Here is a 15,815-nt window from a genome sequence, read left to right as displayed (position 1 = left end):
GGTCCGCAATACGGGCCCGCCCAGCGCGCTGATTGGCTACAGCTCTCGGCCACTGACCAATCAGCGACTCTGAGAAAGTTCGCCAGCGGCCACTACATGTGGTTCTCATTAGGTTTTCTAAGACTGCTGTAGTTTGCTGGAGTGGCCGGGCTGGAAGGTGAGGCCGTTGGCCCGGTCTGGTCTAGGCTGTCCCAACTACTCCTGGGCTACCCCCAACTCTCCAGTGTAGGCTACGACGCTGCAGGAGGTGACCTCAAGGGCTGGCAGGACCCTCGGCGCGCGTGCAGCTCTGGGCAGGAGCGACTGTGCGCACTGGGTTGGCAGAGCGAGGGAGGGTAATGAACACACTGGAGTTCGCGCCCTGCCCTAGGGTCCGGGGTACCCCTCTCGCTAGAGGCCTGGCCCTCGGATAAAGAATCAAAGGAGCTTTGTCTCCATCCGGGGGCTGCTCCGCCCCACCCAAATTTCCTGCTGAGAAGCATGCCTTTGTGAAAGGCTGACTCCTAAATTCTATCCCCAAGCGCTGGCTAACCTTTGTAAGGACACTGCCACCCTCTGAAATGTCCTCCCCAGCTGTTTGCCTTCCCTGGGGGAAACCACCCTTCAGCAGACGGTGAATCCTACTTTGTGTGACCCCCTTGAGTTGGAGCCTGGAGTGAGGCGGCCAGGCGCCGGGGCGGAACCACTGAGTGTTTCTCCCAAAGCCTGGGAGTTTAGGAACTGCCCTAGCGGGAGGCCACAGAGTCGGTAACCCGAGCTGCCCTGCAGGATGGGAAACCTTACAACCTGGAAAGCAGCTGTGCCGGTGTTGGGGAACCCCCTCCATCATAAACATCCCCTCTGGGAGCCGGATGAGATTTTATTACTATTTTATTATCAGGAGGGTGAAATTTCCCACGTACAGTCCGTTTTCTCTCGGCTTGGCCCATCCCCCACAGGCTCCTTAGAAGCAAAGGTAGTTTAAAAAAAAACTTAAAGATATAGGACTCTCAAACAGAGCTTTCTCTTTGTGTTTATCCAGCTATGTAATTCTTAAAGACCCATGGGGCCAAATACTAAAACTTCTTGAAGACACCAGACTGAAAGACTCTGAATCAACACAACAAAAAAGGCCCACAGCAGTTTGCTCCCTCTAGCTGGAGAGGGGTATGTTTGCTCTTACACAAAACAAACTCAAGTTTGCACATTTTTTTTTTCTCATTTTTCCTCTTGGGACCAAATATTTACATTTTGCTGAGGACAAAATGGTGTCTCAAAGATGTGAGATTATTTGACTTGTTCAAGGTCACCTCTTCCATCCTTCATGGATTCTTCCTCAGGCTCGGCACATCTCCTCCATTCAGCATAACAATAGCAGCTAACTTTGACTGGAGGTCTGTCCTACAAATTAGTGGCAAACCAAATTCCAAGACGGAATCCCCACAGCCTGATTTCCTAGTGTTTCCTCCCTTGTAAAATCACCCAGCCTCCCAGGAAGGTGGGCTAGCCTGTGTATTCTCACCAACAGAATGGGGGCCATAGTGATGAGAATTCACTTCAGTGGCTTTTCTGTCGTGCCAGCCAACACCATCTCTCCACTGGTTCTGAGGAAGCCATCTACTGCATTTGGAGAGCAATGCAGAGTAAAGAACTCCAGACAGCCTCTGGTCACCAGCCAGTAAGGAACCAGATTCTGCTAAGAGTCATGTAGGTGAGCTAGTGGAGTCTTGAGATAGCACCACAGCCCTGGCTGACTTTGGTTGCAGCCATATGATAGACCCTTGAAGCGAAGGCCTCACTCAGTTAAGCCACAACAGATTCTTGATTAAGAATTAATTACCCCGAGAATTACTAAATATCTGTTGTCTTAAGACATTTGATTTGAGAGGAGTTGCTGGATGTAATAGACAAGCAAATCAGCAGGACACTGTGCTAAGGAGACTAAGCTTGGGCAGTGGTTTGTTTGTTTGTTTGTTTGTTGTTTTAAGTGATTATTGCCACATGACTGGTGTGCATCAGAGCTTTTCTTTAAACCCAGTTTTGTCTAATCTCTAAACTTCTACCCTCAACCGAAGATTTTACTGATTCAATGGCATTTTCACTTTGCAAAGTAACTTAGGTTACTTCTCTTGATTCATCTCTGGCTGTGCCATCGGCTCTCAAATGGCACCTCCTATATTTCATGACGCAGAATAGCTCACACACTAGTCCCCTTCCCTATGGTGGATAAGTGTCCCCACCAATCCATAAATGACCCTTTGCATCCCTCAAGACATGAAGCAATAGTCTTCAGAAAGCTTTCCTGGAAAACAGCCAGATCTAGAAGCCTCTTCTTGCTCCACCACGCTTACCGTGGTGGTCTCTCTTTCCACATCTCTCCCCTGGTCTGATTAGCCACCATCAGTATGTTTTGGGAGAAGAAATTTTGTCTTATTCTGAGCCTGTCACGGTGCCTAGAGTATTCAAGGAGTATTTGTTGAGTGGGTGAAGCCAAGCAAGCCACCCTGGGACTAGGGCCCAGCTCTGTTGGCCTAGAACAACATTCTTCTCTGCCACCTTTTCTACTAATCAGACCTAATTTGTAATCCTCTTTACCAAGCTGCTTAGCAACCCACCCACTACTGTTCTCCGGTTTTCATCAGTCTCTCATTCATTCATGCAATATTCCCGAAAGCTTACCCTAGCTGTCATGACCTGATCCTCGACCTTACAGGCTCACCATCACAATTTGGTTCTGAAAATGAAGCATAAATGCAAGGCTCTAGCATAACATGTATTTGCCAGCAAAACAGGCCAACTGGCTTTGAAAATAAAGATAGCACTAGTTTTGATTCCCATGTAATCTGAGGACCAAGAAGGAGTTCCAGGGGAGAGATGGCTGAAATGAACAGTCTTGTTTCCCCGAATCACAGCTGTGCTCAAACAGACATTCCTTAGAGCTTTTATTCTAATTTATTTTTAAGCAACTCCATGGCACCAAAAGAGAAGCTTCTTTAAAATGTCACTTTTAAAGGAGTCATTTTTAAAGTGTCATGGGGAAAAGAAAATTTCTGTCATAGCTGTTTCACTAGTCAGAGGGAAAAAATGCTTTTCTGGTACCCACAGTTTCATTTGCAAGGATAGAATTTCCATGACCTGCCCAGCTGGCTGAAGAGGCAGAGGCCCCTTTCAAACTGAAGTTGTAAAGGATGTAGAAGCGTTTAGCCCTCTTGGGTTGGGTCCTTACAGTAGACTGAAGAACGTTTGAGAATTGAGATTATTTTATCCATCTCGAGCTAGGGTCTGTATCAGACACGACGCCTTCCCAATAGATCTCCAGTGACACATTCTGTTATGAGTGCCATGACCCCAAGAATGACGTTACTTCCTGTTATTTTGCTTAGGAAAGTTAAAGCACATCTGTGCCTCAGTGTGCAGATAGAAGCGAGTACTCAAGAGCATGTTCTGTGCATCGTCAGATGAGCAATGTCCATGGGTAGCCCAGGAGCATCTGCTCCATGCAAAGTCAGACAAGCACACTCTATGGGTGGCCTAGTATTCAGGGATTCTCCGCATAACTTTATTATCCATTATATTTCAAGACTGGTGTGTTGGCCTGTGAAAAAATAGAATTGGGCAAACTAGCATGTCTTCCCAGACTGAGGCTCAAGTAGAATTATGTTGGGCCGAAGAAATACCATTCGTAAGATAGTATTTGATGTAAAATGTACAGTGTATAAACTGTGAGTCTCGCAGTCTTGTCGTCTGTGTTATCGAACATGTAGGTTTCCTGTGATTTTAAATACAGAGAGAGCTGATATAGTGGACATTCAGATTCGTTCCCAGCAGCCTTCCTCCTCTTTGCTTTGGACTCAGAAGCTTCATATTGCTTGCTTAGCTTCTCTTACAGTCAAAGGTGGCCATTGGAGATGGTATCTACCTAGCTGGCTGTTGATCTCTGGAAGGACATTTATAATTGATGTGATAAAGGCTTATATCCCACTCCTGTATCCTTAAGCACGATTGCAATGTACTGTGCTCAACCAACCATCTTCCTATGGTGAAATGGTCTCTATGAGAGCAAAACATGACCAAGTCTAACTGCAGAGAGCAGAGTATCTGAGTCAGTCACTGACTGCCTGACACCACCCCTTCGCTATGAGAGAAAACACACCCCTGCTGGCTTAAGCTACTCTTACATGTAGAAATTCCCACACCTTACTAATACACTCTACCCCTGAACCTGTGCTGTCCATAAAATTTAAGCAAACCTATGACATACCTCTGTCTTACAGGCTTGGGTGGAGCTTCCCCACCTCCCCAGAAAGCTGATGCTGTCCTTCAGTTCTGTATCTCACCTGTTCTATCCGGTTCTTTCCAGCCTTACATCCTCAGAACACTGGACTGTTTCTATCTAGTACCTCATTTACAAAAACAGCTGGATCTGGAACACCTCAGTGGATGCTGTTCCTTGCCATCCTCACCTGCAGATGTTACGAAGAATCTGCTCTTTCTGCATGCCTAATACTTGTGCATATCTGCCTCAGCCTTTCACCTAAACTATCCAGTCCTCTAGTTAGGTCTGTCATTTCCACAGGCTGCAGGGCTTGGAATGTAGTAACATAATGGTACCCTTTTGACCCACTCTGTCTCTGTCTCTCTGTCTCTCCCACCCCCATCTCTCTCATGTGCTCTTATCTCTACCTTATGCCTCCATGTAAGAATGCTTGTTTCTCTGATCATAGGGCAAGGGAAAGCTTTACAAATGATTCATTGCTGGCTCTGCATGGTCAGAGGCACATAGTATCTCTTTATCTTATTTTTCACAGCACAGACCTGGTACACAGGGCTGTTAAGTAAATCCTTGCTGACATGAATAGGAAAAAAATACTACTAAGGCGGCTTTCCTAACTCCCACACTTTTTCCTGGATAATCCACTCCCTGATTCTTCGCATTCTTGTTACATTCTTGATTGTTACTAGAAATAAATGGGACTTGGGCTAAAGAAAAAAAAAAAGCAAAAAAAAAAAAAAAAAAACAAACCCAAAACCAGCAGGCAGACCCACAGACAAGTTATACTTAATTATGTTGTATCTGTCTCTATGTCGTCCACACGGACTCTGGTTCTTGGAAGTTCTACTTCTTACTTCCTTTAAGTCCTTCACAGCTGCCTAACACAGTGTTCTGTAAATAAGGGCTGGTGGACTTCTGATAAGTGACCCAAAAGTCACATCAGTGTGAGCTGTCCCCATTGGGTAGTGAAAGCAGCCATGTTGGCTTTCTTTTGTTATATTTGCCGTGCTTCTCACCAAATCGAATCACCTGTTGCTGTTGCATGTGACCTGCTGGCCACTGGCACTTCCTCTAGAAATTGGTTCTTGAGTCAGAACAATGTTTTGGAAGCCAGTAATAACAATAGCAAGCCTTAACTGAACCGTCTATAACGAGGAGGGTTCAGGCTGGGAACTCTTTCCATTGTTTTGTTCATCCAGTGAACATGCTCCATTTTCAGATAAGGAAATGGAGTGGGGAGGAATTACCTGACTTATAAGAACCCACTCAGCAAGAGTGAAAAGCAAAATTTAAGCCCAAGCTATCTGGCCAGTGACCTCCTTCAAAAACATGAGCATCAGTTACACCTCCAATTCTCCCAGCCTGTAAAAGGGATGTTCTTTGTTTTGTTTGTTTTGGTTTGGTTTTGGTTTGATTTGGTTTAGTTTTTTTTTTTGAGACAGGGTTTCTCTGTGTAGCCCTGGCTGCCCTGGAACTCACTCTGTAGACCAGGCTGACCTTGAACTCAGAAATCCATCTGCCTCTGCCCTCAAGTGCTGGGGACTAAAGGCGTGCGCCACCACTGCCCGGCTAAAGGAATGTTCTTGTGTTCCCTATTTTCATGAAGTTGGAATTATGCTTTCTCAACTGGACATACCTCCTAAAATTAGAGGTCTTTAAATATCTAAATTCTGTAGCCTGAGGAAATCTGACACCATGCCCTTTAAAAGCCTGCAATCTAGATTTGTTGGTGATGTTGTCATAATTTGTTAAAAATTTATTACACAATAGACATTGCAATGAATTTGCGATCTTCATCACATCTTATGAGATAAGAAAATTGAGATTTTTGACATTTTAAGCGGCTTGCTCTGGCTCCAACAGCTAGCAGTAGCTAAATGAGAATCTGAATGGCCCCCAAAGTGACCTCACACATAAACATAGCTATGCTTCATTAATCCGGCAGCAGGAACCGGGGTTGTAAGCCATCCAGAATGATTGCAAAGTTCAGAATTCTCAGAATTTGTCCAAGCATGAGCATCAGACATTGCACCACAACCTAAAATACTAAGTGAAGAGTGGCGTTGAAGCACCAGAAACTCCACAGTGCTTGGTTGCACTGATACAGATGGTATCATTCCTGGTAGGGGGATGTTCCTGTCATACACTCTGCACATCTCTTCCTACCGAAAGACTATGGTCGAGATTATCCTGGGCTGTAGTGTGTTCTCACCTTCTCAGTGATAGAAAAGGGGCTGTGTTCTAAGGCTGTTTTAGTCATTGTGTTGGCTACTTTTAACTGTCATTTTTTCACAACCTAGAATCACCTCAACACAACTCTTTTCTTCTAGTCAGCTTTAAATTGTGGGAGAAAAACAGCAAAACCCATAAGCATAATAAGGTTATGATGAGATATAGAGCCACTCTATAGATAAATATCTCCACAAAGCTCTAATCCCGAGCTAGACCTGAAACGTGGTTTTCAGTGAATCCCAGACAGTTGTGTAACACGAGAGTCAAGCAGTTAAACATTGCAGGCCTCCTAAGAAGCGCACCCCAATCAGCATCAGCTGTGCCCACGTATCGAGGACTTATACACTCTGTTTAAGTAGTTTCTAACCACGGGCATTCTCTACCGGTGGTGATGCTTGGATATTATCCCTCTAGGGCCCTGCCCACCCTACAGGCTTTCCTTCTCCTGGGCACGCTTGAGGTTTTAGACACAGTCAAAACAATACACCATTTCTCTCCACTCCACCTCTGCATTGTTAGGTCAGCAGAAAGTAAGGCTACCTGAATCACACTATTTTATCACCTCCAGAAAGTTCCTTGGCTGAATTAAGATGAATTTTGTTAGGCTTTCCATTTTAAATTTTCATTACATTTATTTTTTATGTGTATGTGTGCATTTACATGTATGGGTGTGGAGATCAGAGGACAACTTGTGGATGGTAGTTCCTTCTACCATATGTGATCCAGGCACTGAACTCAGGTCATCAGGCTTTTTGGCAAAAGCTTTTTGCTGAGCCTTCATGCCAGTCCTCAATTTTTATAATAGGTCTTCATGAGGAAAATGGACCTGACAAACAGATTTTATATTCAAGACCATTATTATTTTTGGTGAACTTTCCCATACTAATTTAAAAGGAAAAAAATCTCCTAAACATTAAGGTAAGTGAACATTCAATCCCATGGGTGACTGACTACTCAACTAGGCTTTGAGAAAATGGAAAACTCCAAAAATGGCCAAACCCAGGAGTTTAATGTAGAACGTGTTCCGTCTGAGAGCAGAACTTGGACTAGATCTGGACCCTCACATCTTCGTGCTGAACGCTGAGTGGACCACTTCCCCAGCCCAGCCTCCGCTGCCTTCCGCCGTTATCTGTGGCACGACTGTGTCTCCAGACTTCCCCTGGAAATGATGTTTTGACTTCCTAGTCTCCATTCCATTGATGCCCAGTTACTTAACAAGGGCTCCAGGTCCTAAATACATGGAGACCCGGATTCTGCCTGTTTTATTCACTGAGGCATTGCCAGTTCTCCACAAGAGAACTGCCCAGTAACCGATGCGTGAGTGATGGCCTCAGACTTACTTTCCACAGGGTTTCTCACCTCTTCTTCTCTCACAGCCACGATGTACCTGTCCTGTCATAGAGGCACAATATCTATCTCATTCTGACCCCGGCCTCTTCACAAAGTCCACATGGCCTGGTCTCTGTGAGTTCAGATGCTGCTCACTACTTATTCTGAGTTTTCAGCCTCTCCCTAGCTTGAAGGCACCCTTGCTCTAGTGTTCAGGATGAGTGCTTGACATCATCCCTATGTATTTATTGTCTTAGTTAGGGTTTCCATTGCTGTGAAAAGACACCATGACCAAAGCAACTCTTTTGTTTGTTTGTTTGTTTGTTTTGTTTTGTTTTGTTTTGTTTTGAGACAGGGTTTCTCTGTATTGCCTGGCTGTCCGGGAACTCACTCTGTAGACCAGGCTGGCCTCGAACTCAGAAATCCCCCTGCCTCTGCCTCCCAAGTGCTGGGATTAAAGGCGTGTGCTACCACGCCCAGCTAAGGCAATTCTTATAAAGAAAAAACATTTCATTGGTGCTGGCTTACAGTTTCAGAAGTTCAGTCCATTATCATCATGGCAGGAAGCAGGGCACTGTGCAGTCAGACATGGTGCTGGAGGAGCTGCAAGTTCTACGTCTTGTTCCAAAGGCAAACAGGAGGCGATTGTCTTCCTCAGGCAGCCATGAGGAGGCTCTGGATCACAGTGGCCAGACTTGAGCCTATATGTGAGACCTCAAAGTTAACACCTCCACCGTGACACACTTCCTATTACAAGGCTACACTTCCTAATAGTGCCATGTCCCTCGAGCCAAGCATATTCAAACCCCCACATGTCTATTTCGAATATTAATTGTACAGCCTGGGAGAAGAGAGGGCAGAGGCCAGTCTGTGACATTATGAAGAACAAAGGGCAGGGTCAGTGTGGGGTCAGATGGTCTCTGCTCTTTCAGAGTTTGGGAAGAAGTGGAGGTTATGTATGTGAAAGCAGGTTAAAGTGGCAAAACATTGTAGGTGGGCACATTTGATAGATATTCGTGTAGACAACGTGAATCATTTTCTAAGCGTCCAAGTGTTTCAGCGCATCCCAGCAGCCGCTGTCTCACCTTAGACATACCTGTGCTAAAGATTCTCGTCCAAAAGCTGATGAAATCGTCACAACCCTTGCATTGGCAAAGGACTTTGTGATTTATGACTTATTTACTTTTTTATTTTATATGCATGAGTGTTTAGCCTCCATGTGTGTATGTGGACCACATTTAATTCTGGAGCTCTTAGAGTCAGAAGAGACAGAGTATTGTATCCCCTGGAACTGTGGTTACAAAGAACCATGAGCTGCCATGTATGTGGGTGCTGGGAAACCAAGCCCTGTCCTCTGCAAGAGCCGTAAGTGATCTTGACTACTGAACTATCTCTCCAGCCCTGAGTTTAGTGATTTCTTTTCCCTTTTCAGGGTCTCTCTGTGTAGCCCTGGCTGTCCTAGAACTTTCTCTGTAGACCAGGCTGGACTCTAACTAACAAAGATCCACCTGCCTCTGCCTCCTGAGTGCTGAGATTAAAGGTGTGCGCCACCACTACCAAGCAAGTTAATGAATTCTAATGCAAACTTTCCTGTGTATTATTTTACATAACTCATTCCAACATTGTAGACAGATCTGCATCAGCAACCTAGTGGGAAGGTCAGTTGACACGCTCAGAGCCACCCAGCTAGTCAGTGACTGTAGCTGATACATAGGAACCATGACTCTTTGGGACAACGACCTCCTTTTAGTGGCACTTGAAGCATTTGGCAGCCATGGTTAACAATTACAGACTCAAAGGAACAGAAAAAGAGCTCCCAGACTGCTAGGCTCCCGGCAGGAAGAAAGAGGTGGTCTAGTGCAAAGGTAGACCCTGGACAGGAGGCACTTGGGAACTGTAGATCCCATTATCTTGGACCTTGAGTGAGTGGTTGTGTGAAATGGCCACTTCATTAAGACAATCTAGTCTACCATAATCATTACCCAGGCTTGTTTACACAGAGCAGCTTGTCTGTACCTCTTATTTGCAAGACCTAATTTCTTAGGTCCACTCTTCAATAGAACTCAATAATAATACAGTGTATAGAGTAGGATTCTTCCTTAGAGAGTCTGAAAAAAATGGATCTGACAAAGAAAAGTTTAGCCTTCCAGTTTCAGTCAGCTTTGCAGCCCTTTGTATTGTTACCTAGGGGTCCCCTCCCCCAATCTCCCTTTTCTTTGCTTCTGAATTGTTACTTTGGTCCCCTTCTATCTCTCCCCTTTTTCTTGTTCCGACTTCATTCTTTTCTTTTCTTTTTTTTCTTTTTTAGTTTTTTTTGAGACACGGTTTCTCTGTGTAGCCCTGGCTGTCCTGGAACTCACTCTGTAGACCAGGCTGTCCTTGAAATCAGAAACCTGCCTGCCTCTGCCTCCCAAGTGCTGGGATTAAAGGCGTGCTCCACCACGCCTGGCTTCTGGCTTCATTCTTACTGCTCCTCTATTCTCTACATAAACTTTTTAAAAAAAGCAACCTGAGGCAATTTTACAGTATAATAATAATAATAATAATAATAATAATAAAATATGTTATTATTGTATATATACATTGTATGTATGTGTGTGTGTGTGTGCACAATGATGTTAGCATTACACTGCTTACAACTGAGGAGTGTATCGTCAGATACTCTAGTACTGCCTAGCATAGCATTATGAGTTACGTGTTTGAGCTTAAGCAGATACACTGAGTTCAGTCCAGAAACCTGTCAGGAGAGGCACCTTGCCCCGGCTGTAAAACACCTGTTTATCCAGTGTTTGTACATGGAAGAAGTTGAGAAACTTAAGGCAGACATGACTGAACAAGGCAAGGGGTTGGTTCCTGCAGTATGAAAGGAGAGTTGGCTGCTATTAAGGCTTGGCACACGCCATCCACAATATGGCGTGTGCTTATGAGTGCCTGGCTTCCCTTATGAAGCATTGGCCTCTGCCTCACCCATCTGCACTTATACAGAGTTTTCCTAACTGTAACTATGGACTCCCAGACTTCCCTCAGGAAACAAGAATATCACAGTTCCATCACCCTTCTGGTTTCAGTAGAGCGACTGCCAGTTTCAAAGCTGCTTCTCTTGACCTGACATAGCAAGGCCATGGGATAGGTTCAGAGGTGTGAGGAGCCTGGCGATGAGAACTTCCCTAGCATGCACACAGCCCTGGACCCCACCCCCAGCATGACAGAATGAAAGCTCACTTGTGAAGAGATTTCTAAAGAGAAAACATGAATTGAGTATATATGTTGATAGCATGTTTCTTTTTTGAAACGGTATTTTTAGATTTACATGCAATCATACTCATTTTGATGCACAGATCTCTGAGAGTGACAGTTGCTTAAGAGACGTGTGAGCAACGCCACAGTCAAGAGACACAGCTCTCTGTTCCATCCCCAATGACTTCCCTAGGGCTTCCACTTTCCCCGTCTGCCATCAGACTGTGTTCTCTAACCCTCTGCCACTGCTGTTTTTTCCACATCATATAAAAGGGAACATAGAGTTTTTGACAACTGGCTTCTTTCACTTAGCATAATGCCTTTGGCTTTCATTCACAGAGTTGCAAATATGCATGGCACATTTGACTTTTTTGCAGCCAAGTGTTGCACCGCACCAGTGTGTCACAGCTATCCATTCACCAGTTGAAGGATATGGCTGTGAATAAATGAGCTACAAATATTTGTGTGTGATTTTTATATGAAAATAAGTGCCTCCCTTTTTCTATAACTGGAGCTGTTGGGTCATTTACCAAGTGTGTGTTTAACTTATTAACAGTGCTTGCCCGCACCCCTGAGTGGCTGTGCCCCTTGCAGCCTCCAGTGATGTGTAAATGATTTAATCTTGCTGCGTCTGCTCCAGCATTCGGTGTGGTTGCTGCTTTATCCTCCTGCAGCCATGCAATCAGGATCGTTGGCACAAAACAGTATTATGTTATAGTTTTAACTTGTATTGTTCTAACTGTAACAACTAGTCATTATTTGATGTTGAGACCGTTACCTCTACATCCAGATGTTTGACATAGTGATGATTTTATTTCAGAGATGATACATGCTTGTTATTAAAAATAAAAACGATAACGGATTGTGAAGATTGGTGACACATGCCTTTAATTTCAGCACTGGGGAAACTGAGGCCCAAGAATTAAGAGTTTGAGTCCAGCGTGGGATGAAAGTGAGTTCGTGATGGCCCAGGAGACACTTTCTTGAAATTGAAAAGTCATAATTTGACAATTCCATGTTCCAAAATAATAACAATAGTACTTCTAGTATAAACTAGTAAAATTTGGGGTAAAATCTACTAGTATGGTTTAGTAATCTTAATCTTAGACCTCTGTGTTTGCTTGACTTGAAATAAAGGGAAAATGCCATCATGCTTTAAAAGTTCCTTTTATGCAGAGATAAGCACAGTTAATTGTACATTTGTTGTAAAAGATGAAATTACATATTTCATGCTTTGAGCATGTAGCAGTTATTTTAGTAACATATGATTAATTGAATTCTGCAGAGACATGAAACAAGGTCTAGTTGACTTCATGGTGATGCCTGAGGAAACTGAGTCTGGATAGTTGCAGTACCATAAGGGTGAGCAAGACGACCAAGAAATGCATGATGCTGTGTTGTTGCTTCCCTAGGCTTTCCCACATTAAGTAAGCTGATTCCAATGTGGAGCCACAATAATCTCATTAAAAGGCAATTCTTACTGCATCAGTCACTCCCACTAGCTTGTATAATATCCTCTGGGAAGCTCAAGTCCCACCAGTGTCCTCTTTTTTATTTATTTGATTTATGTCTAGTGACTTAACCTCAGACCCTGGTGTTTACTTAACTTGAAAGAAATAAAGGGAAGATCCAGTCATGCTTAGTGTTCCTTTCAGCCATAGATAGGCACACTTAGTCCTAGAAGGGCTACAGAGATGTAGAAAGAAGATGGACATTCTCTCCCTCTCCCCTTCCCCCCTCCCCCCTCCCCCTCCCCCTCTCTCCCCCAAGAGTATTTAATGTTTTGGTTGTCTAAGCAAATCTCTTGCAGCTGCAGCTGTTCAGTTCTCTGTTCGTGCCAAGGACCCTTTGTTTATAGTAAGTGCACCCAAGGAATTCTTCTTACACAAGTTGCACTACTTAAGCTTTTTTGCAAGTCTCAGACTTTATCACATCCACAGGGAAGCAGAGCCAGGCTCTTCTTTCTCAACATTCTTTCTGGTCAGAGCAGAATGAAGAGGATTTGATTTCGTGCACAGCAATTCTCAACCTAAGCCTGCTTGTGGTTTCCTCGGGCCTGTTTCTGAACGCACCCAACCCCATGCTGGATGAGGACCCTCAGAGGGGCCTGGGCAATGATGTTTAGTCCATCTGTTGAAGCTTTAAAGTCAGGAGAAATAAAAAAGCCAAAGAAACAGGAGAAATAACTGCAAAGACTGCAGAGGGACAGGAGGAGTGCCAGGCTCATGAGCCACTCAGGACCTCTCAGCACTGTGGGAACAACTAGTTGACACATTTACTCCCCCACCCTTGTTTTTGAACAAACAAACAAAGTCTTGCTATATAGCCTGGGCTAGCCTCAAACTCTTTATCTCCCATCTTTAGCCTCTCAAGTTCTGTGGCTAGAGGAATGCATCACCACACCTCTATTGTAGACCACAGGCATGCCTTTCCTTCCTTGTCTTTTCTTAGTGTGTGGGGTAAGTATGGGGCTGTGTGTGACTGTATGTGTGCCTGCCTGCCACCTCTCTCTCCTGGGAAAGGATCTCTCACTGGCCTAGAGTTCATAGCCTTGCTGGCTGCCAGTGAGTCTATCTTTTCAGTACTGGAATTTCAATCACAGGCCAGCACACCTGTTTGCCACTCTCCCTCCCTCCCTCCCTCCCTCCCTCCCTCCCTCCCTCCCTCCCTCCCTCCCTCCCTCCCTCTTTTCCTTTCTTTTTCTTATCTCTCTAGCCCCTAGACATACTTTTGTTTGTTTGTTTGTTTTTCTTTTTCTTTCTTCCTTTTTTTTTTTTTTTTTTTGGTTTTTCCAGACAGGGTTTCTCTGTGTAGTCCTGGCAGTCCTGGAACTCACTCTGTAGATCAGGCTGGCCTCGAATTCAGAAATCTGTCTGCCTCCCAAGTGCTGGGATTAAAGGCATGTGCCACCACTGCCTGGCTCCTAGACATGCTTTTAAGGCCCATGAATTTTGTTTAAAAATTAGTTATAGGGTCTGGGGAGGTGGCTCAGCAGAGAAGAACACTTGTGGTTTTAGAACCATCCCCAACTCCAGTTTCTGTGAACCAGACTCCCCCTTCTGGGCTCCCACAGGCCCCTGGCACACATGTATGCACATACAGGCAAAATATACACATAAAATGAGATAAATAAATCTAAAAATACTTTTCAAAAATTGATTATCACAAGCTGGATATGCTGGTGCATGCTTTTAATCCCAGCAGTCAGGAGGCAGAGGCAGAGGCAGAGGCAGAGGCAGAGGCAGAGGCAGAGGCAGAGGCAGAGGCAGAGGCAGAGGCAGAGGCAGAGGCAGAGGCAGAGGCAGAGGCAGAGGCAGAGGCAGAGGCAGAGGCAGAGGCAGAGGCAGAGGCAGAGGCAGAGGCAGAGGCAGAGGCAGAGGAGGCAGAGGCAGAGGGATTTCTGTGAGTTTGAGGTCAGTGTGGTCTACATAGTGAATTCCAGGACAGCCAGGGCTACATAGTGAAGCCTTGTCTCAAAATTAATTAATTTAAAAAAATTGTTATCTTTTTTTTGACCAAAGACTCAAAATGGCATTGTTTCAGAGATGAAGCTTCTGGTAGCAGACTGTGGACTCAATTCTAGACATCTGTTTCTCCATCAGAACTGCCTTATTAAAATGTCTAAAATTTTGTTTGATTTTGAGTTTTGGTTAGGTTTTGATTTTGGTTTGGCTTTTAATGAGATAGGGTTTCTCTATGTAGCCCTAACTATCCTGGAACTCTATAGACCATGATGGCCTCAAACTCTGAGATCTGCCTGACTCTGCCTCCCAAGTGCTGGGGTTAAAGTTGTACATCATCACACCCATGGAAAGTTCAGATTTAAAAAAATGTAAACACAGCCAATATCTTGATGTTTACAATGTCTGCTATCACCAGTTCAGGTAACCAACGTTTGGTATCATATAGGGAAAATAACATCTGTCCCATAGCACTTGTGTAAAACTGCTTCTTGCCAGTCTTCATTAACTTCTCAATGCCTTCTCTAAAGGTCACCTGCAAGGTGCAAGAGTCTGGTCTAGCCTTAGTCTAGACACACTTCACTTGTATTCTGTGTGATCTTCACCAAACCATTTAAATTCTCCAGACCTCTAAATTAATTTTTAAGGAAGTAAGGAAAACAGTAGTGTCTCCTTGAAATGGTTATGGGCAAGTTGAGTTAGAAACACCGTGTAAACCTCCAGGGTAGTGCCTGGCTGGGTTCCTCCAATGGTTGTTCTGGGATGGACCTCTGTGGGAATGACTGCTGGAGAACAGAGGGTCAGGTGACAAAACAAGTGTGCTAGGCTCCTCAGGGTATTTGATGGCATTAGTACATACAAGGCGATCTTGGTGAGCTGACGATGACAACTGATGCCAGAAAGAATAGATGTGGTAGATTTCTTAACAAGTTTGTTCAGTGCAATCAAGTTGGCAGCTTGCGACTAGCCATGGTGGGGATATTTATATCATGAGAACCACAAACACTATGAAACAGCGTCTTTTCCCTACCAGAACCCCAGGTGGTAAACCCGTAGCAGATCACACTGGCAGGCTGGAAGCAGACACCTACACTGGCATCCCAGCTCCGTGCCTCATCAGCTCTTAAATCTAAAACCAAAACTTCTTGAGCTGGCGCTCACCCAGTGTTTAGCAACAATAAAAGATATGTGTCGTGCTGGCAAGAGTAAGGAGTACCCAGCAAAGCGCCTGGGCTCAGAGCTAAGACTGTTGTGTGCTTTGAACTACAGAGCTTTTCCTATAGTTCTCTGCTTTCCTAGCAACA

The 15,815-nt window shown here is 44.6% G+C and overlaps 1 long non-coding RNA gene across 6 annotated transcripts in view; it reads right to left on the bottom strand.

Moving 5' to 3' along the window:
* Window positions 1-8,377: 8,377 nt before the first annotated feature.
* Window positions 8,378-15,815, bottom strand: part of Gm29899 — a 34,877-nt gene continuing 27,439 nt past the window's right edge. For all 6 annotated transcript variants that reach the window (XR_874384.1, XR_003951157.1, XR_383228.2 and 3 more), the window contains one exon: window positions 8,378-8,514. This is a non-coding gene — a long non-coding RNA (predicted gene, 29899). The remainder of the gene's footprint in view (window positions 8,515-15,815) is intronic.

This window comes from Mus musculus, chromosome 14 (assembly GCF_000001635.26).
Source record: "Mus musculus strain C57BL/6J chromosome 14, GRCm38.p6 C57BL/6J".
NCBI classification, from domain to species: domain Eukaryota; kingdom Metazoa; phylum Chordata; class Mammalia; order Rodentia; family Muridae; genus Mus; species Mus musculus.
The sequence above is the reverse complement of the archived record's forward strand: the minus strand, read 5'-3'. Positions and strand labels throughout refer to the sequence as shown.